The sequence below is a fragment of the Taudactylus pleione genome, unplaced genomic scaffold (assembly GCF_031769625.1).
Source record: "Taudactylus pleione unplaced genomic scaffold, aTauple2 ptg000174l, whole genome shotgun sequence".
Classification (NCBI taxonomy): Eukaryota; Metazoa; Chordata; class Amphibia; order Anura; family Myobatrachidae; genus Taudactylus; species Taudactylus pleione.
This window is the reverse complement of record NW_028284576.1, coordinates 8,258,943-8,271,385: the sequence shown is the minus strand read 5'-3', so window position 1 is coordinate 8,271,385 and position 12,443 is coordinate 8,258,943. Positions and strand designations below refer to the sequence as shown.

General features: G+C 40.6%; 5 non-coding genes across 5 annotated transcripts; all 5 read left to right on the top strand.

Moving 5' to 3' along the window:
* Positions 1–4,398: 4,398 nt before the first annotated feature.
* TRNAE-CUC (transfer RNA glutamic acid (anticodon CUC)) lies at positions 4,399–4,470 on the top strand. The gene has a single exon. It is a non-coding gene; the product is annotated as a tRNA-Glu (tRNA).
* Positions 4,471–5,632: 1,162 nt separating this feature from the next.
* TRNAE-CUC (transfer RNA glutamic acid (anticodon CUC)) lies at positions 5,633–5,704 on the top strand. The gene has a single exon. It is a non-coding gene; the product is annotated as a tRNA-Glu (tRNA).
* Positions 5,705–10,776: 5,072 nt separating this feature from the next.
* On the top strand, positions 10,777–10,848 carry TRNAE-CUC (transfer RNA glutamic acid (anticodon CUC)). Its single transcript has one exon. It is a non-coding gene; the product is annotated as a tRNA-Glu (tRNA).
* Positions 10,849–11,692: 844 nt separating this feature from the next.
* On the top strand, positions 11,693–11,764 carry TRNAE-CUC (transfer RNA glutamic acid (anticodon CUC)). Its single transcript has one exon. It is a non-coding gene; the product is annotated as a tRNA-Glu (tRNA).
* A 527-nt stretch (positions 11,765–12,291) lies between these two features.
* Positions 12,292–12,363, top strand: TRNAE-CUC (transfer RNA glutamic acid (anticodon CUC)). Its single transcript has one exon. It is a non-coding gene; the product is annotated as a tRNA-Glu (tRNA).
* The last annotated feature ends 80 nt before the right edge of the window (positions 12,364–12,443 follow it).

Genomic DNA, 12,443 nt, shown 5'->3' with positions numbered 1-12,443 from the left:
TAATACTTGAGTAACAGTGAGTTGTCAAAACAGACAATGGAAATTGATAACAAAGAGTCAGCTATCTTCCTTTCTTAGTGAATATTTTTCAGTTAGCTACTAAAAGACTTGTGCTCTTGTACAAAAGTATTTTTTTTTACATGGAGTGTCAAACTAAACCATCTCTCCCTGGTGGTCTACTGGCTAGGATTCAGCGCTCTCACCGCCGCGGCCCAGGTTCTATTCCCGGTCAGGGAAAGTGAGGTCCTTGGAATATTTTTGCCAAAAACACCAACCTTTCAAAGAAATGATGCACTTTCAGTTCAGCGCATCATTTCTAATACTTGAGCAACAGTGAGTTGTCAAAACAGACAATGGAAATTGATAACAAAGAGTCAGCTATCTTCCTTTCTTAGTGAATATTTTTCAGTTAGCTACTAAAAGACTTGTGCTCTTGTACAAAAGTATTTTTTTCATCAGAACCAATTAGACCATATTTCATATCTGAATCATTAATGTCTTCTTTCTTTAGCACGAGAACAATTTATCATGGAGCCAGGGACACTCAACGTCTAGCTCCTCAAAATAATTTTTTTGTGCCAGTACTATACATCCATCAGGTAAAGCTGCTGTGTGGTGTAATTTAAGACTGCTATGCACAACCATTTTTACTCTCCTTCCTTCTAAAACTGATTCCTAGTAGCCCACTCCCTCACATTCCATTGCTTTGGACTTCATTCAGGAAACTTCCTTTTCTTTCATGGAGTGTCAAACTAAACCATCCCTCCCTGGTGGTCTAGTGGCTAGGATTCGGCGCTCTCACCGCCGCCGCCCGGGTTCGATTCCTGGTCAGGGAAAGTGAGGTCCTCTGAATATTTTTGCCAAAAACACCAACCTTTCAAAGAAATGATGCACTTTCAGTTCAGCGCATCATTTCTAATACTTGAGCAACAGTGAGTTGTCAAAACAGACAATGGAAATTGATAACAAAGAGTCAGCTATCTTCCTTTCTTAGTGAATATTTTTCAGTTAGCTACTAAAAGACTTGTGCTCTTGTACAAAAGTATTTTTTTCATCAGAACCAATTAGACCATATTTGATATCTGAGTCATTAATGTCTTCTTTCTTTAGCACGAGAACAATTTATCATGGAGCCAGGGACACTCAACGTCTAGCTCCTCAAAATAATTTTTTTGTGCCAGTACTATACATCCATCAGGTAAAGCTGCTGTGTGGTGTAATTTAAGACTGCTATGCACAACCATTTTTACTCTCCTTCCTTCTAAAACTGATTCCTAGTAGCCCACTCCCTCACATTCCATTGCTTTGGACTTCATTCAGGAAACTTCCTTTTCTTTCATGGAGTGTCAAACTAAACCATCCCTCCCTGGTGGTCTAGTGGCTAGGATTCGGCGCTCTCACCTCCGCGGCCCGGGTTCGATTCCCGGTCAGGGAAAGTGAGGTCCTCGGAATATTTTTGCCAAAAACACCAACCTTTCAAAGAAATGATGCACTTTCAGTTCAGCGCATCATTTCTAATACTTGAGTAACAGTGAGTTGTCAAAACAGACAATGGAAATTGATAACAAAGAGTCAGCTATCTTCCTTTCTTAGTGAATATTTTTCAGTTAGCTACTAAAAGACTTGTGCTCTTGTACAAAAGTATTTTTTTTTACATGGAGTGTCAAACTAAACCATCTCTCCCTGGTGGTCTACTGGCTAGGATTCAGCGCTCTCACCGCCGCGGCCCAGGTTCTATTCCCGGTCAGGGAAAGTGAGGTCCTTGGAATATTTTTGCCAAAAACACCAACCTTTCAAAGAAATGATGCACTTTCAGTTCAGCGCATCATTTCTAATACTTGAGCAACAGTGAGTTGTCAAAACAGACAATGGAAATTGATAACAAAGAGTCAGCTATCTTCCTTTCTTAGTGAATATTTTTCAGTTAGCTACTAAAAGACTTGTGCTCTTGTACAAAAGTATTTTTTTCATCAGAACCAATTAGACCATATTTCATATCTGAATCATTAATGTCTTCTTTCTTTAGCACGAGAACAATTTATCATGGAGCCAGGGACACTCAACGTCTAGCTCCTCAAAATAATTTTTTTGTGCCAGTACTATACATCCATCAGGTAAAGCTGCTGTGTGGTGTAATTTAAGACTGCTATGCACAACCATTTTTACTCTCCTTCCTTCTAAAACTGATTCCTAGTAGCCCACTCCCTCACATTCCATTGCTTTGGACTTCATTCAGGAAACTTCCTTTTCTTTCATGGAGTGTCAAACTAAACCATCCCTCCCTGGTGGTCTAGTGGCTAGGATTCGGCGCTCTCACCGCCGCCGCCCGGGTTCGATTCCTGGTCAGGGAAAGTGAGGTCCTCTGAATATTTTTGCCAAAAACACCAACCTTTCAAAGAAATGATGCACTTTCAGTTCAGCGCATCATTTCTAATACTTGAGCAACAGTGAGTTGTCAAAACAGACAATGGAAATTGATAACAAAGAGTCAGCTATCTTCCTTTCTTAGTGAATATTTTTCAGTTAGCTACTAAAAGACTTGTGCTCTTGTACAAAAGTATTTTTTTCATCAGAACCAATTAGACCATATTTGATATCTGAGTCATTAATGTCTTCTTTCTTTAGCACGAGAACAATTTATCATGGAGCCAGGGACACTCAACGTCTAGCTCCTCAAAATAATTTTTTTGTGCCAGTACTATACATCCATCAGGTAAAGCTGCTGTGTGGTGTAATTTAAGACTGCTATGCACAACCATTTTTACTCTCCTTCCTTCTAAAACTGATTCCTAGTAGCCCACTCCCTCACATTCCATTGCTTTGGACTTCATTCAGGAAACTTCCTTTTCTTTCATGGAGTGTCAAACTAAACCATCCCTCCCTGGTGGTCTAGTGGCTAGGATTCGGCGCTCTCACCGCCGCCGCCCGGGTTCGATTCCTGGTCAGGGAAAGTGAGGTCCTCTGAATATTTTTGCCAAAAACACCAACCTTTCAAAGAAATGATGCACTTTCAGTTCAGCGCATCATTTCTAATACTTGAGCAACAGTGAGATGTCAAAACAGGCAATGGAAATTGAAAACAAAGAGTCAGCTATCTTCCTTTCTTAGTGAATATTTTTCAGTTAGCTACTAAAAGACTTGTGCTCTTGTACAAAAGTATTTTTTTTGACATGGAGTGTCAAACTAAACCATCCCTCCCTGGTGGTCTACTGGCTAGGATTCGGCGCTCTCACCGCCGCGGCCCGGGTTCGATTCCCGGTCAGGGAAAGTGAGGTCCTTGGAATATTTTTGCCAAAAACACCAACCTTTCAAAGAAATGATGCACTTTCAGTTCAGCGCATTATTTCTAATACTTGAGCAACAGTGAGTTGTCAAAACAGACAATGGAAATTGATAACAAAGAGTCAGCTATCTTCCTTTCTTAGTGAATATTTTTCAGTTAGCTACTAAAAGACTTGTGCTCTTGTACAAAAGTATTTTTTTCATCAGAACCAATTAGACCTTATTTGATATCTGAATCATTAATGTCTTCTTTCTTTAGCACCAGAACAATTTATCATGGAGCCAGGGACTCTCAACGTCTAGCTCCTCAAAATAATTTTTTTGTGCCAGTACTATACATCCATCAGGTAAAGCTGCTGTGTGGTGTAATTTAAGACTGCTGTGCACAACCATTTTTACTCTCCTTCCTTCTAAAACTGATTCCTAGTAGCCCACTCCCTCACATTCCATTGCTTTGGACTTCATTCAGGAAACTTCCTTTTCTTTCATGGAGTGTCAAACTAAACCATCCCTCCCTGGTGGTCTAGTGGCTAGGATTCGGCGCTCTCACCGCCGCGGCCCGGGTTCGGTTCGATTCCCAGTCAGGGAAAGTGAGGTCCTTGGAATATTTTTGCCAAAAACACCAACCTTTCAAAGAAATGATGCACTTTCAGTTCAGCGCATTATTTCTAATACTTGAGCAACAGTGAGTTGTCAAAACAGACAATGGAAATTGATAACAAAGAGTCAGCTATCTTCCTTTCTTAGTGAATATTTTTCAGTTAGCTACTAAAAGACTTGTGCTCTTGTACAAAAGTATTTTTTTCATCAGAACCAATTAGACCTTATTTGATATCTGAATCATTAATGTCTTCTTTCTTTAGCACCAGAACAATTTATCATGGAGCCAGGGACTCTCAACGTCTAGCTCCTCAAAATAATTTTTTTGTGCCAGTACTATACATCCATCAGGTAAAGCTGCTGTGTGGTGTAATTTAAGACTGCTGTGCACAACCATTTTTACTCTCCTTCCTTCTAAAACTGATTCCTAGTAGCCCACTCCCTCACATTCCATTGCTTTGGACTTCATTCAGGAAACTTCCTTTTCTTTCATGGAGTGTCAAACTAAACCATCCCTCCCTGGTGGTCTAGTGGCTAGGATTCGGCGCTCTCACCGCCGCGGCCCGGGTTCGATTCCCGGTCAGGGAAAGTGAGGTCCTCGGCAAATATTTTTGCCAAAAACACCAACCTTTCAAAGAAATGATGCACTTTCAGTTCAGCGCATCATTTCTAATACTTGAGTAACAGTGAGTTGTCAAAACAGACAATGGAAATTGATAACAAAGAGTCAGCTATCTTCCTTTCTTAGTGAATATTTTTCAGTTAGCTACTAAAAGACTTGTGCTCTTGTACAAAAGTATTTTTTTTTACATGGAGTGTCAAACTAAACCATCTCTCCCTGGTGGTCTACTGGCTAGGATTCAGCGCTCTCACCGCCGCGGCCCAGGTTCTATTCCCGGTCAGGGAAAGTGAGGTCCTTGGAATATTTTTGCCAAAAACACCAACCTTTCAAAGAAATGATGCACTTTCAGTTCAGCGCATCATTTCTAATACTTGAGCAACAGTGAGTTGTCAAAACAGACAATGGAAATTGATAACAAAGAGTCAGCTATCTTCCTTTCTTAGTGAATATTTTTCAGTTAGCTACAAAAGACTTGTGCTCTTGTACAAAAGTATTTTTTTCATCAGAACCAATTAGACTTTATTTGATATCTGAATCATTAATGTCTTCTTTCTTTAGCACCAGAACAATTTATCATGGAGCCAGGGACTCTCAACGTCTAGCTCCTCAAAATAATTTTTTCGTGCCAGTACTATACATCCATCAGGTAAAGCTACTGTGTGGTGTAATTTAAGACTGCTATGCACAACCATTTTTACTCTCCTTCCTTCTAAAACTGATTCCTAGTAGCCCACTCCCTCACATTCCATTGCTTTGGACTTCATTCAGGAAACTTCCTTTTCTTTCATGGAGTGTCAAACTAAACCATCCCTCCCTGGTGGTCTAGTGGCTAGGATTCGGCGCTCTCACCGCTGCGGCCTGGGTTCGATTCCTTGTCAGGGAAAGTGAGGTCCTCTGAATATTTTTGCCAAAAACACCAACCTTTCAAAGAAATGATGCACTTTCAGTTCAGCGCATCATTTCTAATACTTGAGCAACAGTGAGTTGTCAAAACAGACAATGGAAATTGATAACAAAGAGTCAGCTATCTTCCTTTCTTAGTGAATATTTTTCAGTTAGCTACTAAAAGACTTGTGCTCTTGTACAAAAGTATTTTTTTTGACATGGAGTGTCAAACTAAACCCTCCCTCCCTGGTGGTCTAGTGGCTAGGATTCGGCGCTCTCACCGCCGCGGTCCGGGTTCGATTCCCGGTCAGGGAAAGTGAGGTCCTCGGAATGTTTTTGCCAAAAACACCAACCTTTCAAAGAAATGATGCACTTTCAGTTCAGCGCATCATTTCTAATACTTGAGCAACAGTGAGATGTCAAAACAGACAATGGAAATTGATAACAAAGAGTCAGCTATCTTCCTTTCTTAGTGAATATTTTTCAGTTACCTACTAAAAGACTTGTGCTCTTGTACAAAAGTATTTTTTTCATCAGAACCAATTAGACCATATTTGATATCTGAATCATTAATGTCTTCTTTCTTTAGCACGAGAACAATTTATCATGGAGCCAGGGACACTCAACGTCTAGCTCCTCAAAATAATTTTTTTGTGCCAGTACTATACATCCATCAGGTAAAGCTGCTGTGTGGTGTAATTTAAGACTGCTAAGCACAGCCATTTTTACTCTCCTTCCTTCTAAAACTGATTCCTAGTAGCCCACTCCCTCACATTCCATTGCTTTGGACTTCATTCAGGAAACTTCCTTTTCTTTCATGGAGTGTCAAACTAAACCATCCCTCCCTGGTGGTCTAGTGGCTAGGATTCGGCGCTCTCACCGCCGCCGCCCGGGTTCGATTCCTGGTCAGGGCAAGTGAGGTCCTCTGAATATTTTTCCCAAAAACACCAACCTTTCAAAGAAATGATGCACTTTCAGTTCAGCGCATCATTTCTAATACTTGAGCAACAGTGAGATGTCAAAACAGGCAATGGAAATTGAAAACAAAGAGTCAGCTATCTTCCTTTCTTAGTGAATATTTTTCAGTTAGCTACTAAAAGACTTGTGCTCTTGTACAAAAGTATTTTTTTCATCAGAACCAATTAGACCATATTTGATATCTGAGTCATTAATGTCTTCTTTCTTTAGCACCAGAACAATTTATCATGGAGCCAGGGACTCTCAACGTCTAGCTCCTCAAAATAATTTTTTCGTGCCAGTACTATACATCCATCAGGTAAAGCTGCTGTGTGGTGTAATTTAAGACTGCTGTGCACAACCATTTTTACTCTCCTTCCTTCTAAAACTGATTCCTAGTAGCCCACTCCCTCACATTCCATTGCTTTGGACTTCATTCAGGAAACTTCCTTTTCTTTCATGGAGTGTCAAACTAAACCATCCCTCCCTGGTTGTCTAGTGGCTTGGATTCGGCGCTCTCACCGCCGCGGCCCGGGTTCAATTCCCGGTCAGGGAAAGTGAGGTCCTCGGAATGTTTTTGCCAAAAACACCAACCTTTCAAAGAAATGATGCACTTTCAGTTCAGCGCATCATTTCTAATACTTGAGCAACAGTGAGATGTCAAAACAGACAATGGAAATTGATAACAAAGAGTCAGCTATCTTCCTTTCTTAGTGAATATTTTTCAGTTAGCTACTAAAAGACTTGTGCTCTTGTACAAAAGTATTTTTTTCATCAGAACCAATTAGACCATATTTGATATCTGAATCATTAATGTCTTCTTTCTTTAGCACGAGAACAATTTATCATGGAGCCAGGGACACTCAACGTCTAGCTCCTCAAAATAATTTTTTTGTGCCAGTTCTATACATCCATCAGGTAAAGCTGCTGTGTGGTGTAATTTAAGACTGCTATGCACAACCATTTTTACTCTCCTTCCTTCTAAAACTGATTCCTAGTAGCCCACTCCCTCACATTCCATTGCTTTGGACTTCATTCAGGAAACTTCCTTTTCTTTCATGGAGTGTCAAACTAAACCATCCCTCCCTGGTGGTCTAGTGGCTAGGATTCGGCGCTCTCACCGCCGCGGCACGGGTTTGATTCCCGGTCAGGGAAAGTGAGTTCCTCGGAAAATTTTGGCCAAAAACTCCAACCTTTCAAAGAAATGATGCACTTTCAGTTCAGCGCATCATTTCTAATACTTGAGCAACAGTGAGATGTCAAAACAGGCAATGGAAATTGAAAACAAAGAGTAAGCTATCTTCCTTTCTTAGTGAATATTTTTCAGTTAGCTACTAAAAGACTTGTGCTCTTGTACAAAAGTATTTTTTTTGACATGGAGTGTCAAACTAAACCATCCCTCCCTGGTGGTCTACTGGCTAGGATTCGGCGCTCTCACCGCCGCGGCCCGGGTTCGATTCCCGGTCAGGAAAAGTGAGGTCCTTGGAATATTTTTGCCAAAAACACCAACCTTTCAAAGAAATTATGCACTTTCAGTTCAGCGCATTATTTCTAATACTTGAGCAACAGTGAGTTGTCAAAACAGACAATGGAAATTGATAACAAAGAGTCAGCTATCTTCCTTTCTTAGTGAATATTTTTCAGTTAGCTACTAAAAGACTTGTGCTCTTGTACAAAAGTATTTTTTTCATCAGAACCAATTAGACCTTATTTGATATCTGAATCATTAATGTCTTCTTTCTTTAGCACCAGAACAATTTATCATGGAGCCAGGGACTCTCAACGTCTAGCTCCTCAAAATAATTTTTTCGTGCCAGTACTATACATCCATCAGGTAAAGCTGCTGTGTGGTGTAATTTAAGACTGCTGTGCACAACCATTTTTACTCTCCTTCCTTCTAAAACTGATTCCTAGTAGCCCACTCCCTCACATTCCATTGCTTTGGACTTCATTCAGGAAACTTCCTTTTCTTTCATGGAGTGTCAAACTAAACCATCCCTCCCTGGTGGTCTACTGGCTAGGATTCGGCGCTCTCACCGCCGCGGTCCGGGTTCGATTCCCGGTCATGGAAAGTGAGGTCCTCGGAATGTTTTTGCCAAAAACACCAACCTTTCAAAGAAATGATGCACTTTCAGTTCAGCGCATCATTTCTAATACTTGAGCAACAGTGAGATGTCAAAACAGGCAATGGAAATTGAAAACAAAGAGTCAGCTATCTTCCTTTCTTAGTGAATATTTTTCAGTTAGCTACTAAAAGACTTGTGCTCTTGTACAAAAGTATTTTTTTTGTCATGGAGTGTCAAACTAAACCATCCCTCCCTGGTGGTCTACTGGCTAGGATTCGACGCTCTCACCGCCGCGGCCCGGGTTCGATTCCCGGTCAGGGAAAGTGAGGTCCTTGGAATATTTTTGCCAAAAACACCAACCTTTCAAAGAAATGATGCACTTTCAGTTCAGCGCATTATTTCTAATACTTGAGCAATAGTGAGTTGTCAAAACAGACAATGGAAATTGATAACAAAGAGTCAGCTATCTTCCTTTCTTAGTGAATATTTTTCAGTTAGCTACTAAAAGACTTGTGCTCTTGTACAAAAGTATTTTTTTCATCAGAACCAATTAGACCATATTTGATATCTGAATCATTAATGTCTTCTTTCTTTAGCACGAGAACAATTTATCATGGAGCCAGGGACTCTCAACGTCTAGCTCCTCAAAATAATTTTTTCGTGCCAGTACTATACATCCATCAGGTAAAGCTGCTGTGTGGTGTAATTTAAGACTGCTATACACAACCATTTTTACTCTCCTTCCGTCTAAAACTGATTCCTAGTAGCCCACTCCCTCACATTCCATTGCTTTGGACTTCATTCAGGAAACTTCCTTTTCTTTCATGGAGTGTCAAAGTAAACCATCTCTCCCTGGTGGTCTAGTGGCTAGGATTTGGTGCTCTCACCGCCGCGGTCCGGGTTCGATTCCCTGTCAGGGAAAGTGAGGTCCTCAGAATATTTTTGCCAAAAACACCAACCTTTCAAAGAAATGATGCACTTTCAGTTCAGCGCATCATTTCTAATACTTGAGCAACAGTGAGTTGTCAAAACAGACAATGGAAATTGATAACAAAGAGTCAGCTATCTTCCTTTCTTAGTGAATATTTTTCAGTTAGCTACTAAAAGACTTGTGCTCTTGTACAAAAGTATTTTTTTCATCAGAACCAATTAGACCATATTTGATATCTGAGTCATTAATGTCTTCTTTCTTTAGCACCAGAACAGTTTATCATGGAGCCAGGGACTCTCAACGTCTAGCTCCTCAAAATAATTTTTTCGTGCCAGTACTATACATCCATCAGGTAAAGCTGCTGTGTGGTGTAATTTAAGACTGCTATGCACAACCATTTTTACTCTCCTTCCTTCTAAAACTGATTCCTAGTAGCCCACTCCCTCACATTCCATTGCTTTGGACTTCATTCAGGAAACTTCCTTTTCTTTCATGGAGTGTCAAAGTAAACCATCCCTCCCTGGTGGTCTAGTGGCTAGGATTCGGCGCTCTCACCGCCGCGGCACGGGTTCGATTCCCTGTCAGGGAAAGTGAGGTCCTCGGAATATTTTTGCCAAAAACACCAACCTTTCAAAGAAATGATGCACTTTCAGTTCAGCGCATCATTTCTAATACTTGAGCAACAGTGAGTTGTCAAAACAGACAATGGAAATTGATAACAATGAGTCAGCTATCTTCCTTTCTTAGTGAATATTTTTCAGTTAGCTACTAAAAGACTTGTGCTTTTGTACAAAAGTATTTTTTTTGACATGGAGTGTCAAACTAAACCATCCCTCCCTGGTGGTCTACTGGCTAGGATTCAGCGCTTTCACCGCCGCGGCCCGGGTTCGATTCCCGGTCAGGGAAAGTGAGGTCCTTGGAATATTTTTGCCAAAAACACCAACCTTTCAAAGAAATGATGCACTTTCAGTTCAGCGCATTATTTCTAATACTTGAGCAACAGTGAGTTGTCAAAACAGACAATGGAAATTGATAACAAAGAGTCAGCTATCTTCCTTTCTTAGTGAATATTTTTCAGTTAGCTACTAAAAGACTTGTGCTCTTGTACAAAAGTAATTTTTTCATCAGAACCAATTAGACCATATTTGATATCTGAGTCATTAATGTCTTCTTTCTTTAGCACCAGAACAATTTTTCATGGAGCCAGGGACTCTCAACGTCTAGCTCCTCAAAATAATTTTTTCGTGCCAGTACTATACATCAATCAGGTAAAGCTGCTGTGTGGTGTAATTTAAGACTGCTATGCACAACCATTTTTACTCTCCTTCATTCTAAAACTGATTCCTAGTAGCCCACTCCCTCACATTCCATTGCTTTGGACTTCATTCAGGAAACTTCCTTTTCTTTCATGGAGGGTCAAACTAAACCATCCCTCCCTGGTGGTCTAGTGGCTAGGATTCGGCGCTCTCACCGCCGCGGCCCGGGTTCGATTCCTGGTCAGGGAAAGTGAGGTCCTCGGAATATTTTTGCCAAAAACACCAACCTTTCAAAGAAATGATGCACTTTCAGTTCAGCGCATCATTTCTAATACTTGAGCAACAGTGAGTTGTCAAAACAGACAATGGAAATTGATAACAATGAGTCAGCTATCTTCCTTTCTTAGTGAATATTTTTCAGTTAGCTACTAAAAGACTTGTGCTTTTGTACAAAAGTATTTTTTTTGACATGGAGTGTCAAACTAAACCATCCCTCCCTGGTGGTCTACTGGCTAGGATTCAGCGCTTTCACCGCCGCGGCCCGGGTTCGATTCCCGGTCAGGGAAAGTGAGGTCCTTGGAATATTTTTGCCAAAAACACCAACCTTTCAAAGAAATGATGCACTTTCAGTTCAGCGCATTATTTCTAATACTTGAGCAACAGTGAGTTGTCAAAACAGACAATGGAAATTGATAACAAAGAGTCAGCTATCTTCCTTTCTTAGTGAATATTTTTCAGTTAGCTACTAAAAGACTTGTGCTCTTGTACAAAAGTAATTTTTTCATCAGAACCAATTAGACCATATTTGATATCTGAGTCATTAATGTCTTCTTTCTTTAGCACCAGAACAATTTTTCATGGAGCCAGGGACTCTCAACGTCTAGCTCCTCAAAATAATTTTTTCGTGCCAGTACTATACATCAATCAGGTAAAGCTGCTGTGTGGTGTAATTTAAGACTGCTATGCACAACCATTTTTACTCTCCTTCATTCTAAAACTGATTCCTAGTAGCCCACTCCCTCACATTCCATTGCTTTGGACTTCATTCAGGAAACTTCCTTTTCTTTCATGGAGGGTCAAACTAAACCATCCCTCCCTGGTGGTCTAGTGGCTAGGATTCGGCGCTCTCACCGCCGCGGCCCGGGTTCGATTCCTGGTCAGGGAAAGTGAGGTCCTCGGAATATTTTTGCCAAAAACACCAACCTTTCAAAGAAATGATGCACTTTCAGTTCAGCGCATCATTTCTAATACTTGAGCAACAGTGAGTTGTCAAAACAGACAATGGAAATTGATAACAAAGAGTCAGCTATCTTCCTTTCTTAGTGAATATTTTTCAGTTAGCTACTAAAAGACTTGTGCTCTTGTACAAAAGTATTTTTTTCATCAGAACCAATTAGACCATATTTGATATCTGAGTCATTAATGTCTTCTTTCTTTAGCACCAGAACAATTTATCATGGAGCCAGGGACTCTCAATGTCTAGCTCCTCAAAATAATTTTTTCGTGCCAGTACTATACATCCATCAGGTAAAGCTGCTGTGTGGTGTAATTTAAGACTGCTATGCACAACCATTTTTACTCTCCTTCCTTCTAAAACTGATTCCTAGTAGCCCACTCCCTCACATTCCATTGCTTTGGACTTCATTCAGGAAACTTCCTTTTCTTTCATGGAGTGTCAAACTAAACCATCCCTCCCTGGTGGTCTAGTGGCTAGGATTCGGCGCTCTCACCGCCGCGGCCCGGGTTCGATTCCCGGTCAGGGAAAGTGAGGTCCTCTGAATATTTTTGCCAAAAACACCAACCTTTCAAAGAAATGATGCACTTTCAGTTCAGCGCATCATTTC